We start from the raw sequence: 13,309 nt of genomic DNA on the forward strand, positions 1-13,309 counted from the left end.
AACAGAAGGAAGGGAGGGAAGAAGGGGAAAAGGAAAAAGGGAAAGAAAGGGGAGGGGGATTGATATAGGAGGGAAAACACCCTGAATGTGGTGATATTCAGAAACAAAACACTGGGGAATATATATCAAGGGAAAAGGGACAAAAATACAAACAGAAAGATAGCATGGAGGGCAATAAAGAGTTAGTAATTATAACATTGAATAAAAATGGGATGAACTCTCCCAGAAAACATAAGCAAATAGAACAGTGGATTAAAAACCAGAATCCTACTATATGCTGCTAACAAGAAACTCATTTGAAACAGAGAGATACATATAGAGTAAAGGTAAAAGGATGGAACCAAATATATTTTGCTTCAGCTGAAGTGAAAAAAGAAGGGGTAGCAATCTTTATCTCAGACAAACCAGTTACAAAAATAGATAACCTTAGAAGAGGTAAGGAAGGAAACTATATCCTCCTAAAAGGTACCATAGACAATAAAATAATTTCAATACTAAATATGTATGTACCCAATGGTATAGCATCCAGATTCTTGGAGGAGAAGTTGAAAGAGCTTCAGGAAGACATAGACAACAAGACTCTACTAGTGGGAGACCTCAACCTTCCACTCTCAAATTTAAATAAATCTAATCATAAAATAAACAAGAAGGAAGGTAAGGAGGTAAATAGATTGTTAGAAAATCTAGATATGATAGACTTATGGAGGAAATTGAATGGGCTAGAAAGGAATATACTTTTATTCCTGTAGTACATGGCACTTACATAAAAATCGACCATGGATTAGGGCATAAAAACCTAATGATGAATTGCAGAAAGGCAGAAATAGTTAACACATCTTTCTCAGATCATGATGCAATAAAAATCATGTACAATATTGGACCAGGGAGATATAGACCCCAGAACTAATTGGAAACTAATTTTTTAAAGAATGAGTAGATCAAACAACAAATTATAGAAAGAATTAATTATTTCATCTTAGAAAATGATAATAATGAAACAATATACCAAAACCTATGGAATACACACAAGGCAGCTGTCAGAGGATATATTATATCTTTTAATGCTTATATGAATAAATTAGAAAAAGAAGAAATAAATGAACTAAATATGCAACTAAAAAAATTAGAGAAAGAAATAATTAAAAACCCCCAATAAAATAACAAATTAGAAATTCTGAAAATTAAAGGATAAATTAATTAAAAAAACAAAAGTAAGAAAACTACTGAACTAATAAATAAAACCAAGAGCTGGTTTTATGAAAAAAAATAAAATTGATATACTTATTTTGATTAAATTGATTTAAAAAAAGAAAGAAAACCAAATTGCTAGTATTATAAATGAAAAAGGTGAACTCACCAATAATTAGGAGAAAATTAAAGTAATAATTCAGAATTATTTTGCCCAACTCTATGCCAATTAATTTGACAATCTAAGTGAAATGAATGAATACTTACAAAAATATAAGTTGGCCAAATTAAATGAAGAGGAAATTAAAAAAACCTAAATAACCCTATCTCAGAAAAAGAAATTCAACAAGCCATCATTGAACTCCCTAAGAAAAAATCTCCAGGGCCAGATGGATTCACAAGTGAATTCTATCAAACATTTAAGGAACAATTGGTTCCAATTCTATATAAACTCTTTGGGAAACTAGATGAAGAAGGAACTCTGACTAACTCTTTCTATGACATCAATATGGTACTGATACCTAAACCAAGAAGAGTTAAAACAGAGAAAGAAAATTATAGACCAACCTCCCTGATGAACATAGATGCAAAAATCTTAAATAAATTCTTAGCAAAACAATTACAACAAATTATCACTAGAATAATACAATATGATTAAGTAGGATTTATCTCAGGAATGCAGGGTTGGTTCAATATTAGGAAAACTGTTGGCATATTTAATTATAACAATAACAAACCTATCAGACATCATATGATTATATCAATAGATGCTAAATCAGATTTTGACAAAATACAGCATCCATTCATCCTAAAAACACTAGAGAGTGTGGGAATAAACATATTGTTCCTTAGAATAATAAGCAGTATCAATCTTAAACCATGAACAAGCATTATATACAATGGGGATAGGCTAGAAGCATTCCCAATAATATCAGGGATGAAACAAGGATGCCCATTATCACTGCTACTATTCAACATCATATTAGAAATGTTAGCTTAAGCAATAAGAGAAGAAAAAGAAATTGAAGGAATTAGAATCGGTAAGGAAGAGACAAAACTCTCACCTTTTGCCGATGGCATGATGGTATACCTAGAGAATCCCAAAAACTCATCTAAAAAATCTACTAGAAATAATTAGCAACTTTAGCAAAGTCACAGGATATAAAACAAACCCTCATAAATCCTCATTTCTATATATGACTAACAAGATACAGCAGAAAGACCTAGAAAGAGAAATCCTATTCAAAGTAACCTCAGACAATATAAAATACCTAGGAGTCCACCTGCCAAGTCAATCTCAGAAACTTTTTTTTAGGTTTTTGCAAGGCAAATGGGCTTAAGTGGCTTGCCCAAGGCCACACAGCTAGGTAATTATTAAGTGTCTGAAACCAGATTTGAACCCAGGTACTCCTGACTCCAGGGCCGGTGCTTTATCCACTGCACCACCTAGCCGCCCCAATTTCAGAAACTTTTTGAAAACAATTACAAAACACTTCTCACAGAAATAAAATCAGATTTAAATAACTGAGCAAACATCAACTGCTCATGGATAGGTCAAGTTAATATAATAAAAATAAAAATTCTACCAAAATTAAACTACTTGTTTAGTGCCCTACCAATCAAAATTCCAAAAAATTACTTTAATATTAGAGTTAGAAAAAAAAAAGTAAGTAAATTCGTATGCAGAAATAAAAAGTCAAGAATTTCCAGGGATTCAATGAAAAAAGTGCAAAAGATGGTAGCTTGGCCTTACCACATCCAAAATTATATTATAAAGCATCAGTCATCAAAACTGTCTGGTATTGGCTAAGAAATAGAGTGGTGGACCAGTGGAATAGACTAGGTGCAATAGCAGGAAATGATTATAGTAACCTGCTATTTGACAAACTCAAAGAGTCCAGCTTCAGGGATAAAAACTCTCTCACCAATAAAACACTGTTGGGAAAATTGGAAGTTAGTATGGAAGAAACTTGAATTAGACCAACACCTCACACCCCATACCAAGATAAGATCAAAATGGATACAGAATTTAGACATAAAAAACAATATTATAAGCAAACCAGAAGATCAAGGAATAGTATACCTGTCAGATCTATGGAAAGGGAAGCAGTTTATGACCAAAGAAGAGATGGACAACATCATTTAAAAAAAAACTAGATAATTTTGATTACATAAATTAAAAAGCTTTTGCACAGACAAAATCACTATATCCAAGGTCAAAAGAAATGTAGTAAATTGGGAAACAATTTTTACACCTAGTATTTCTGACAAAGGACTTATTTCTAAAATATACAGAGAACTGTGTTGAATTTTCAAAAAAAAAAAGCCATTTCCCAATTGACAAATGGTCAAAGAATATGCAAAGGCAATTTACAGATGAAGAAAGCAAAGCAATCCATAGCCATATGAAAAATTGCTCTAAATCATTAATTATTAGAGAAATGAAAATTAAAGTATCTCTGAGGTACCACCTCACACCCCTCAGACCAGCCAATATGACCAGAAAGGTCAATGTTAGAAGGGATGTGGAAAATTTGAGACACTGATACATTGTTGGTGGAGCTGTGAACTTATCCAACCTTTCTGAAGAACAATTTGGAATTATGCCCAAAGGGCAACAAAAATGTGCATACCCTTTGATCCATCAATACCATTACTGGGTCTATACCCTGAAGAGATTATGAAAAAAGGGTAAAAGCATCACTTGCACAAAGACATTCATAGCAGACCTTTTTTTGCGGTGGCAAGAACTGGAAATTAAGTGAATGTCCTTCATTTGGGGAATGGCTTAACAAAATGTGGTATATGTATGTCATGAAACAATATTGTTCTATTAGAAACCAGGAGGGATGGGAATTCAAGAAAGCATGGAAGGATTTGCATGAACTGATACTTAGTGAGATGAGCAGAACCAGAAAACAATTGTGTACCCTAACAGCAACATGGGGTGATCAACCTTGATGGACTTGCTCATTCCATCAATGTAACAATCAGGAACAATTTTGGGCTATCTGCAATGGAGAACACCATCTGTATTCAGATAAAGAATGTGGATTTTTAACAAAGACCAAAGACGTTCAATTTAGGAAAAAAACTGTCATCTTATTATGTATTTTATTTTTCTTCCTTAAGGACATGATTTCTCTCTCATCACATTCAACTTAGATCAATGTATACCATGGAAACAATGTAAAGACTAACAGATTGCCTTCTATGGGGGGTGGGAGGAGGGAAGCAAGAATAAGGGGGAAAAAAATCATAAAACTCAAAATAAATAAAATCTTTCTTAAAAAAAATAATAGAAGCTAAGGGTTAGTTACTGTATTCTGGATGAGCTAGTGGCATTCTGGGCCCTAATTGCTGGAAACTTGAATTACTGGCATAGGGTTGGGAAGGAGATCTTAACCACTCCAGGTCCCCCTGGAAAAAAAAAGAGAAAGAAACATTAAGACATCTCTGAGTGACTTCTTTTTCCTGTCTTTGTGAGAAATTGCTGTGTCTTGGGGTCTGTTTCTCTCTCCTGATAATCCAAATTTTCATGTGCTTGGTTAAAGGATCTGGCCCCTCCCTCTTATTGCAGCTCCCTGTCCAGGATACTGAGAATTGGCTCAAAGAAATAAATGGAAGAATAAAAACTGATGAAAAGGGATTTATTAAAGATTTACTATTTGCAAGCACTGAGTTAAGTACTCAATATTCAAATCTAAAATCAGAGATAGTTCCTAGAAGTAGCCTTTATTAGGAAATTACTGTGATCACAGACACTGGAAACCATACCCTCTAAACATCTTTGTCCTTCTGATATTGGGGAAGATTAGAGATCAATGGGACTTCTGAGAAACATGGCAAAAGACAGAGTTAATGGATGGACAAAGCAAAAAGGTGAGTTTAGTGGAATAAGGACCAGTATGGGGGGAAAGTACTGTCAAGAGAGGCAAGAGTGACCAAAAAGGATCAAACATGGGCTTTAAATGGGAAAGTCATTACTCACAACTCAAAACTTTGCTTCCTTCTACAGCTAACAACACAAAGAACCCATAAGAGGACAAGGTACATTGCACTCCCTGACTATTCTTTCCTCTGTCCCTTATCTTGTTCCACTATATTCCCACCCAGTATTTTCCTTTCCCTTCCCTTCCCCTCCCATTGACCTAGAAATTCTGAGAAGACCAAGCCTACAGATAGAAGTCAAGGTGTTCTGAAAGTTATGAAAATCAGTGACAATTGGGATCATACCCAATTTGTTCTTCCATATGGCTCCATAAGCAGTTCTTTCTCTAAGTACAAAACTGCAACCAAATATGAACTGTAATTTCCTTAAGCTAAATAAAATGAAATAGCAAAGCTAGTTTTATAAATGAAGTCTAATTCACTAGCATCTTACAAAACCCATGGGTGGATGGCATCCTTGCAAATGCCAACAACACTAAATGAATAACTAATATTTATAGAATTTTAACAAAAGATCATAAATTTTGATGTTCAGTTGATCAAGTAACACATGTATACATAAAGGTGTCATTGATTACGTTATGATTCTTTAACCCATCCATAAGTTCTGTTCCATGTCAGAAATGACAGAAATTCAATTAGACCAGGATTCTTTTGATCTTGGATATAGTGGTTTTGTCTGTGCAAAAGTTTTTTAATTTATGTAATCAAAATTATCTAGTTTGTTTGTAATGATGTTGTCCATCTCTTCCTTGGTTATAAACTGCTTCCCTTTCCATAGTATACTATTCCTTGATCTTCTAGTTTGTTTATAATATTGTTTTATATGTCTAAATCCTGTATATATGATATGGGCATATAAAACATTGGAATATCTTCCTTTCCAAAATAAGTACAAGAATGTATTCAGTTTCTTATCTAGATAACAAAATATCCTGTCTTCTCAGGATAGCCCTTAATTGATAGTTTACACAGCTTTTGCAGTAAAACTTGCAGATTGCAATTAGAGGGCACTAGACTTTTCACACAGAAAGAGCCTGCCTTCAGATTTATAACTAGAGACACAGACCTTGTGGAGGGGCAGAAGTGAACATTCCAAACTTATGGAACTCAATTATAAGTTGATAGAACAACTTTTGATCAGAAATATCAGAAATATTTAATTCTAAATTAAAGAATATCAGATTAGACACTAAGCATACACAAAATTAAAACCTAATTGACTCATTTGAGTTTTCATTGTGAAAGGAAGTTGAGTCTCCTACAGTGGACATTTCCTTTCTAGACTAACACATTCACACAGGAAACCAAATTACAAAATAAAAGATTGCTTAGTAAATGAAAAAATAAAGCAGAGGATTTGAATATGTTTAATAACTATATTGAGTTTAATAATTTAGTGAAACAATCTTCTCTGTTCAAGGAGTATTGCTGCTGGGGGAAAAAACAAAACAGGATCCTACATCTGGAGTCAGAACACCAAGAAAGCATTGGAAGTGTATTAATAAGTTCTGATTATCCCTTTCTCAGTTTTCTATAAAGGCTATGTCTCAGTTTATTCATTTCAGAAATGAATTAGACTAAATAATTATAATATCATTCAGTCCTAAACATTATGTGAAACTATTGACAGTGTTTCTATACTTAAAGGCATCTTAATATAAGGGAGAGAACACTGGATTTTTTACTCAGGAGTCCTGGGTTCAAGGACTAGCATTTCTATCTATTTTCTATGAAGCAGTCTACTTGTAAATATTTAACAACAGGTGTTTGAGGGTGTAAAAAAAATGTACATATGATACATCTTTAATTTTAATCTATATTTATCGACATTTTATTCATCACTTTCTTAAATCTAGATAATCAACAATAAATCAGACTTTTGTGTTGGAAGATCTCAAAGTGAAATAATATTCATACCAAAATTATAACAATTGTCAAGAACTGGTTTTCTCATCTATAAATATGAAAGATCTGAACTCTAAAAGGTGCAATGATCCTTTTAGAGATTTATATTTGTTCTTGTCATTACAAGAGCTCCCTTCTTTCTCAATACACTTGTAAGAACTACCTTCAATGTTTGTCTTACATCAATTACTTTTTAGAGTGAGTGTATTCTGGTGATACTTTGCTCTCCTGGTAACATGTCTACCCCGCCCCTTCAGGATCACTCACTTTGAAGAATGTTATTCTCAACTGGGCCATTCCTTTCTGTAAGGGCCCCTTAGAGATCATCTTCTCAGTTCCATTCTATACATTTGAAAAAACTGAGACCATAATGGATAGATGCAATAGCCATTGTAGAAGTAGAATTGACAGAACTTGTAAATTATGGCTACATCATTGAAAAAAAATTCCTGAATTCAAGGAATTTAAAAATGAAAAAGAGATAATCAATTTTTCCTACCCATTTCAATTCATAGTTTGGAGATGAATACCTCTCCAAAAGATGAATTCTGTGAAAACTTTGCCTCCAAGTTTCTAGATAAGGGGAAGAAAATCTATGTACTTAAGTTATAGGACCAAAGGATATTAATTAAATAATACTATCCATAGTAAATCAGATATAAGAGTAGAATGCTACAGACTATATCCAGTTTAGGGCAATAGGATAGCACCCCAAAGGTGACTTTCTAGATTTCTTTTTCTGTATGGGAAAAATTCCACCTCTAAGTTGTGTTAGAGATCCTCTCTCCTCTTTGGAGATCCTAGGATAGTGATTTGTGTAAAGATATTATTCTGCTACCTCCACTTCTAGCTTTGAGATCTTTGCTTTTAGATCTTCAAGCACAGGGGCAGAGCCAAGATGGTGGCATGAAGGCAAGAATTCCAGAAACTTGTTCCCCAAAAAACTCCAAAAGCCATCAAATTATGACTCTAGTCAAAATTTAGAGGGGCAGAACCCACAGGGGTTAAGATGATGGAACTGGAATGTTCCCTGATTAACACAAGGTTAACTAAGAAAGGGAATATGGAGGGTCTTATCTGTGATTCTAGGTACTATAGGGATATCTGAGCTTAGATGGAAATTGTATTCATATAGTTATGAAAAGAGAGAGCAGACTAGACTTGGGCTTAAGAAACTATCAAAGAGATGGTTTCAAAGAAACCTGGGAAGACTTGTATGAACTGATAAAAACAAAATATGCAGAACAGAAACAGGAAAAGACAAAGAGAATGAGCATTTATATAAAGCTTTATTATGTGTTAGATCTTGTGCTAACCACTTTACAAATATTGTCTCATTTGATCCTCACAACAATACCGCAAGATATAGTTTAAAAAACTGAGGCAAATAGAAGTAAAATTACTTGTTCAGCATCACTCAGCTAGTAAGTGTCTGAGGCAGGATCTAAATTCAGATTTTCCTGACTCCAAGTCCATCACTTAGCTGCCTCTAAAGATAATAATAAAAAAAAAAGACAGGCAATTCTGAAGACTAATTTTCATCAATGTAATAACTGACCACAACTTCAGAGAACTGATGATAAAATATACTGATCATTTGGTAACAGAAAGTGTTGGACTCAAGATGCAGATTGAAACTTTTTAAGACATGAAATTATGGGAATTTGTTTTATTGACTATACATGTCTCTTGCAAGAGTATGATTTGATTTTGTTTTTCCAATAGTGGGGGAGGAGTAAGATGGAGAGAAAACAGATTTTTGTTACTAAAATAATTAAACTTCAAAAAAAGAAAAGAAGCGACTATTTCTCCATTTTAGGAGACTGAGGAAAAGAACAAATGACAATTAACACCTACAGATCACAAGGCAATTATTTGGCAGGAGACTAGTGTTTTCTTCTCTCAGGGACACAAAGAGGTGCTTCTGTTTGATCTGGGTTTTTATTTTGAGATTTTACATGCAACATTTTGAGACTTCATAGGGGAGGAGTAGAAATTTCCAATATATAAAAATCTAATGAGGGGATTAAAGACCTTTCTAATTAACAGTTAGGGATAAATTATATAGATTCAAATGAAATAGATAAGAATTGGTACTGATTCATTGACACTCCTCAAGCTGAGGAAAGATAGCATTTACAGGTACAAAATGCTAAGAAGCAAAATCATTTACATACATAGAACAAAAAGGCATAGAACTATATATCATAGAGAACAGACATTTTGAAAAGCATTTCAACAGTTAAAGATCTGAAGGCACTGCCACAACTTATTAGATATGCCAAATGATGGAAGTGAAAATTTTATTTTAAAGTCTCAAACGTGGAAACGTGAATGACTGGTAATACCATACAGAAAACTAGTAAAATCAGGGAAAAGGGGGAAAATTTATGAAGAAATAATATTTCTTTTTTTTTCTTGCAAGTCAGTGGGGTTAAGTGGCTTACCCAAGGCCACACAGCTAGGTAATTATTAAGTGTCTGAGGCCGGATTTGAACTCAGGTACTCCTGACTCCAGGGCCGGTGCTCTATCTGCTGCGCCACCTAGCTGCCCCAAGAAATAATATTTCAAATCCTTTTTTTAAGGTTTTAAGCTTTTAAGGTTTGAAAAAAAAAAACAAAATCCTCTAAAAGTATTATTAATCCCATTTTACTAATGAAGACAGTGAGACTCCTAGAGAGGAAATAATTTAGATCACATGGCTTTTGTGCCAAAGTTCAGATCAAGTTTGAGTCTCTGGACTGCAAGTTCATTTCTCTTGGCAGACCACCACTCTTAGTCAGTAAGCTCAGTCTGACCATATGCACTAGTTGAGTCTGAGACGCTTATGGGGCAATATTCTACTAGCAGATGGAGATGCAGGTCTGGGACATCCAAAAGTAGTTAGGACTGGCCATAAGGATCTGAGGGTTCTGTGTAAGAATATGATTTCAAGTCATAAATGTGAATGAGATTCCCAGGGAGAGAATAGTCAAGGAGGGAACCTTGGGGGCATCTCCATGTTAAGAGTAAAAGGAAAGAGGGTGAGTTAGTGAATGACTAATTAGAAAAGAAAAAGAGAAAGAAGTCAAGAGAGGGGAAGTATTTTTCTGAGAGGGAAAATTACTGATTCAAAGGGGTGGACAGTAAAAAATGTAAACTAAAATTAAAACATGATGGAATATTTTTAAACTGCCAAACAATGCATAGAAATCAAGGAAGAAGAAAAGTGGGAAAGAAATATTGGAACTGTGATTGCAAGGTCCCTGGTGCTTTTTAAAAGGGGAAGCCTAGTGGCATGGAAATGGCACTGGACCTGAAGTCAGCCAAACAGCATTCAGATATCATTCCTGCCACTTCCTAGAAATCTGACTCTAGGCAAAATTATTTAATGTCCCTGAGTCTCAGTTTTCTTGTTGTAAAAAAAGAGGTGTTAGGGATGAGAGAGATATATCATAATACTACCACCATTATAGCTATATGTTGAAGAAAGTATTTTGTAAACTTTCAAAATGTTATATTGCTATAATTTTGGGACCTGAGTTGAGTCCAATTTTGGCCATTCCCCCAAAAATCAATGAATCTATGGTTTATATAGTTTATGTCTAAGTCTCCACAGATGATGGCAGAAAAGGGTTTCTAGATCATGTAAATACTCAAAGTAACAAAGCACATAGTGGGCATTGGACTCTATTTCATCCTGCAAAAAATGCAAAGGAGTCCCAATATCCCATAAAAATAAATTCTCTTACCTTTCCAGTGTTTGTGACTTTTTCCTCATGTTCCAAAAGTCCTCCACATTCCATCCCACCTTCAAATCCAGGTTGCCCTTAGAAAGAAACTATACTTGGACCTATTTAATAGACAATACTCTATCATTCCAATGATACTTTGCTTCACCATCATCCCCTTGAGATAATACTAATAGTGGTTACTATGTACCAGACATTGGGTTAAGGGATTTAAAATTCTTGTCTCATGTGATCCTCACAATAATCCTGATGGGTAGGTGTTATTATTATCCCCATTTTAAAGTGAGGAAATTTATTTAAACAAAGGTGAAATGATTTGTCCAATGCATACAGCTACTAACTGTCAGAGATCAAATTTGAACTCTGGTCTTCCTGATTCCAGAATATTTTATCTATTGCACCACCTACCTGCCATTATGGAACTTCTCTGAGGGCTCAGACTCCCTTAGAGAAGAAAGATACTTGGGCAGGCCACCTAGGAGTTGCTAATACAATTTTCTCCTCTTGTCATTGGACCCCCCATTGGCTGAGTAACTCATTATAAAAGTACAATTGAAAATCCAGGTCTTTCACTCCATCATATTCTAGCTTTAGTCCCTTGCCACAATTCCTCTAAACACTAAGTATCAAGTACACTAAAGCATCTTCTCACCAAGAGGCATATAGATAAAAACCTAAATAAATAACTAGAGCATTTATTAAGCCACTAACTAGTCAAGCTGTGAGCCAAGAGCTGGAAATAGAAGTACAAGCAGAAAGAAAAACAAGCCTTCAAGAAACTTAATTTCAATACAGAAGACTACACATAAAAAGGGAGCTAAAAAAGCAGGTGGGGAGAGAACTTATCAAGGTAGCAGTAAGACTGCGAAGACTGAAAGGTCAAAAACAGAACAGAAAGAGAAGTGAACATGACTAGCTCCATCATTTCCTCAAATGCAGGTTCTGGGGAAGACCTCAACAACCAAAGCAGAGGAAAGAATGAAGGGGTAGAAGCATCAAGGCTACTGAAGGAGTGGTAGAAAAGTTGCATGGCTCTGAATTCTGTTCTTAGATCCAATTCCTGAGTTAAAACAGTCCCTTCTGTGAGATTCCTTATTTCTAGATCATTGGGACTAGCCAAATCCTCATTTCTTCAGGCTTAGTCATAAGCAGGTCAACCACCCAATCCACTTGTCCAACATCCCAAAATAGTTCTGGGGTTCAGCAGTCTTCAGCTTTCACTTCCAAGTTGTTCTCTTGATCACAGGAAAATTAGAATCTGGAAAACTGGAAACTGACTAAAAATGTAGCTGACTTTAATCTGATTAATTATTTTCTATGGTCTGTTTTCTTAGTACTTCTTACAATATACAAGTCTCACATTTGATTCAGTCTCTGCAAATAATAAAATTATCAAAATATGACCAGAGCACCCCACTTACATATAGATCAGAACAAAAGGGTGGTTGTTCCTATATAAGAACATACTCCCTATGATTCAAGTTAAACCATTTATCTTGGAAATAGTCCCTCCTGAATGCCTGTCAATTGGGAAACAGCTGAACAAGTTGTGACAAATGAATGGATGGAATATTATTGCTATGTAAGAAACAATGAGCAGGAAGATTTCAGAAAAATCTGAAAAGACTTACATGAACTGATGCTGAGTGAAGTGAATAGAACTATGGAACACTGTACTCTTTAACAGTAATATTATCCAGTCCATTCATGATGGACTTAGTTATTCTCAGCAATACAGTGATCCAAGGCAATTCTAAAAGATGGAACCACATCCAGAAAAAACTACAGACTCTCAATGCAAATCAAATCATACTATCTTCATCCTTCTAATTGTGTTTGCTTTTCCCTTCTCATGGTTTTCGCTTTGTGTTCTGATTCTTCCTTCACAGCAAGAGCAATACAGAAATATATCTAACACAATTGTACATGTATAACCTGTAGTAGATTACTTGCCATCCTAGACTGGGGGAAGAGGAGGATGGGAGTGAGAAAACCTTGAATTTAGAATGTTGAAATGAATGTTGAAAATTATCTCTTCATATAATTGAAAAAGAAAAAGAAAAAAGAAAATGGATCTTCCTCTCTTTCCTCTTATTATTGAAATTTATCTTCCAGGAAGGACTAGCAATGGTTCTATTCCAACCAATTTACCTGGAGATATATTTAATAACTGATATTTAGTCTAAGACAATTTTCCCCTCTCAATAAGGTAACAATAGTTTCACATCTTCCTTAGGGATGTTTTTAAAAGGGTCAAAATCACCCCTTAATAGGGTCATCAAGCTATCTCCATTATTAATGTAGATGAAAACCTACATGATTAGTGATTGAAGCTCAAAATGACTTTTCCTGGTGAGAAAGAGATATTAGGTAAGGGGAGGCATAGCATGACAGATTTAAAAACCTGGAGCAAAAGAGAAAGATGGAAATAACTATGATAAACAAGGTGAGTTAAAGGTAAATCCAGGAAAGCATCTTATGTCATTTTGAAACCTAAATTCTGTTTTTAACTTTGTCTTTTTTTTCTACT

Source organism: Macrotis lagotis, chromosome 2 (assembly GCF_037893015.1).
Source record: "Macrotis lagotis isolate mMagLag1 chromosome 2, bilby.v1.9.chrom.fasta, whole genome shotgun sequence".
In the NCBI taxonomy this organism is placed as follows: Eukaryota; Metazoa; Chordata; class Mammalia; order Peramelemorphia; family Peramelidae; genus Macrotis; species Macrotis lagotis.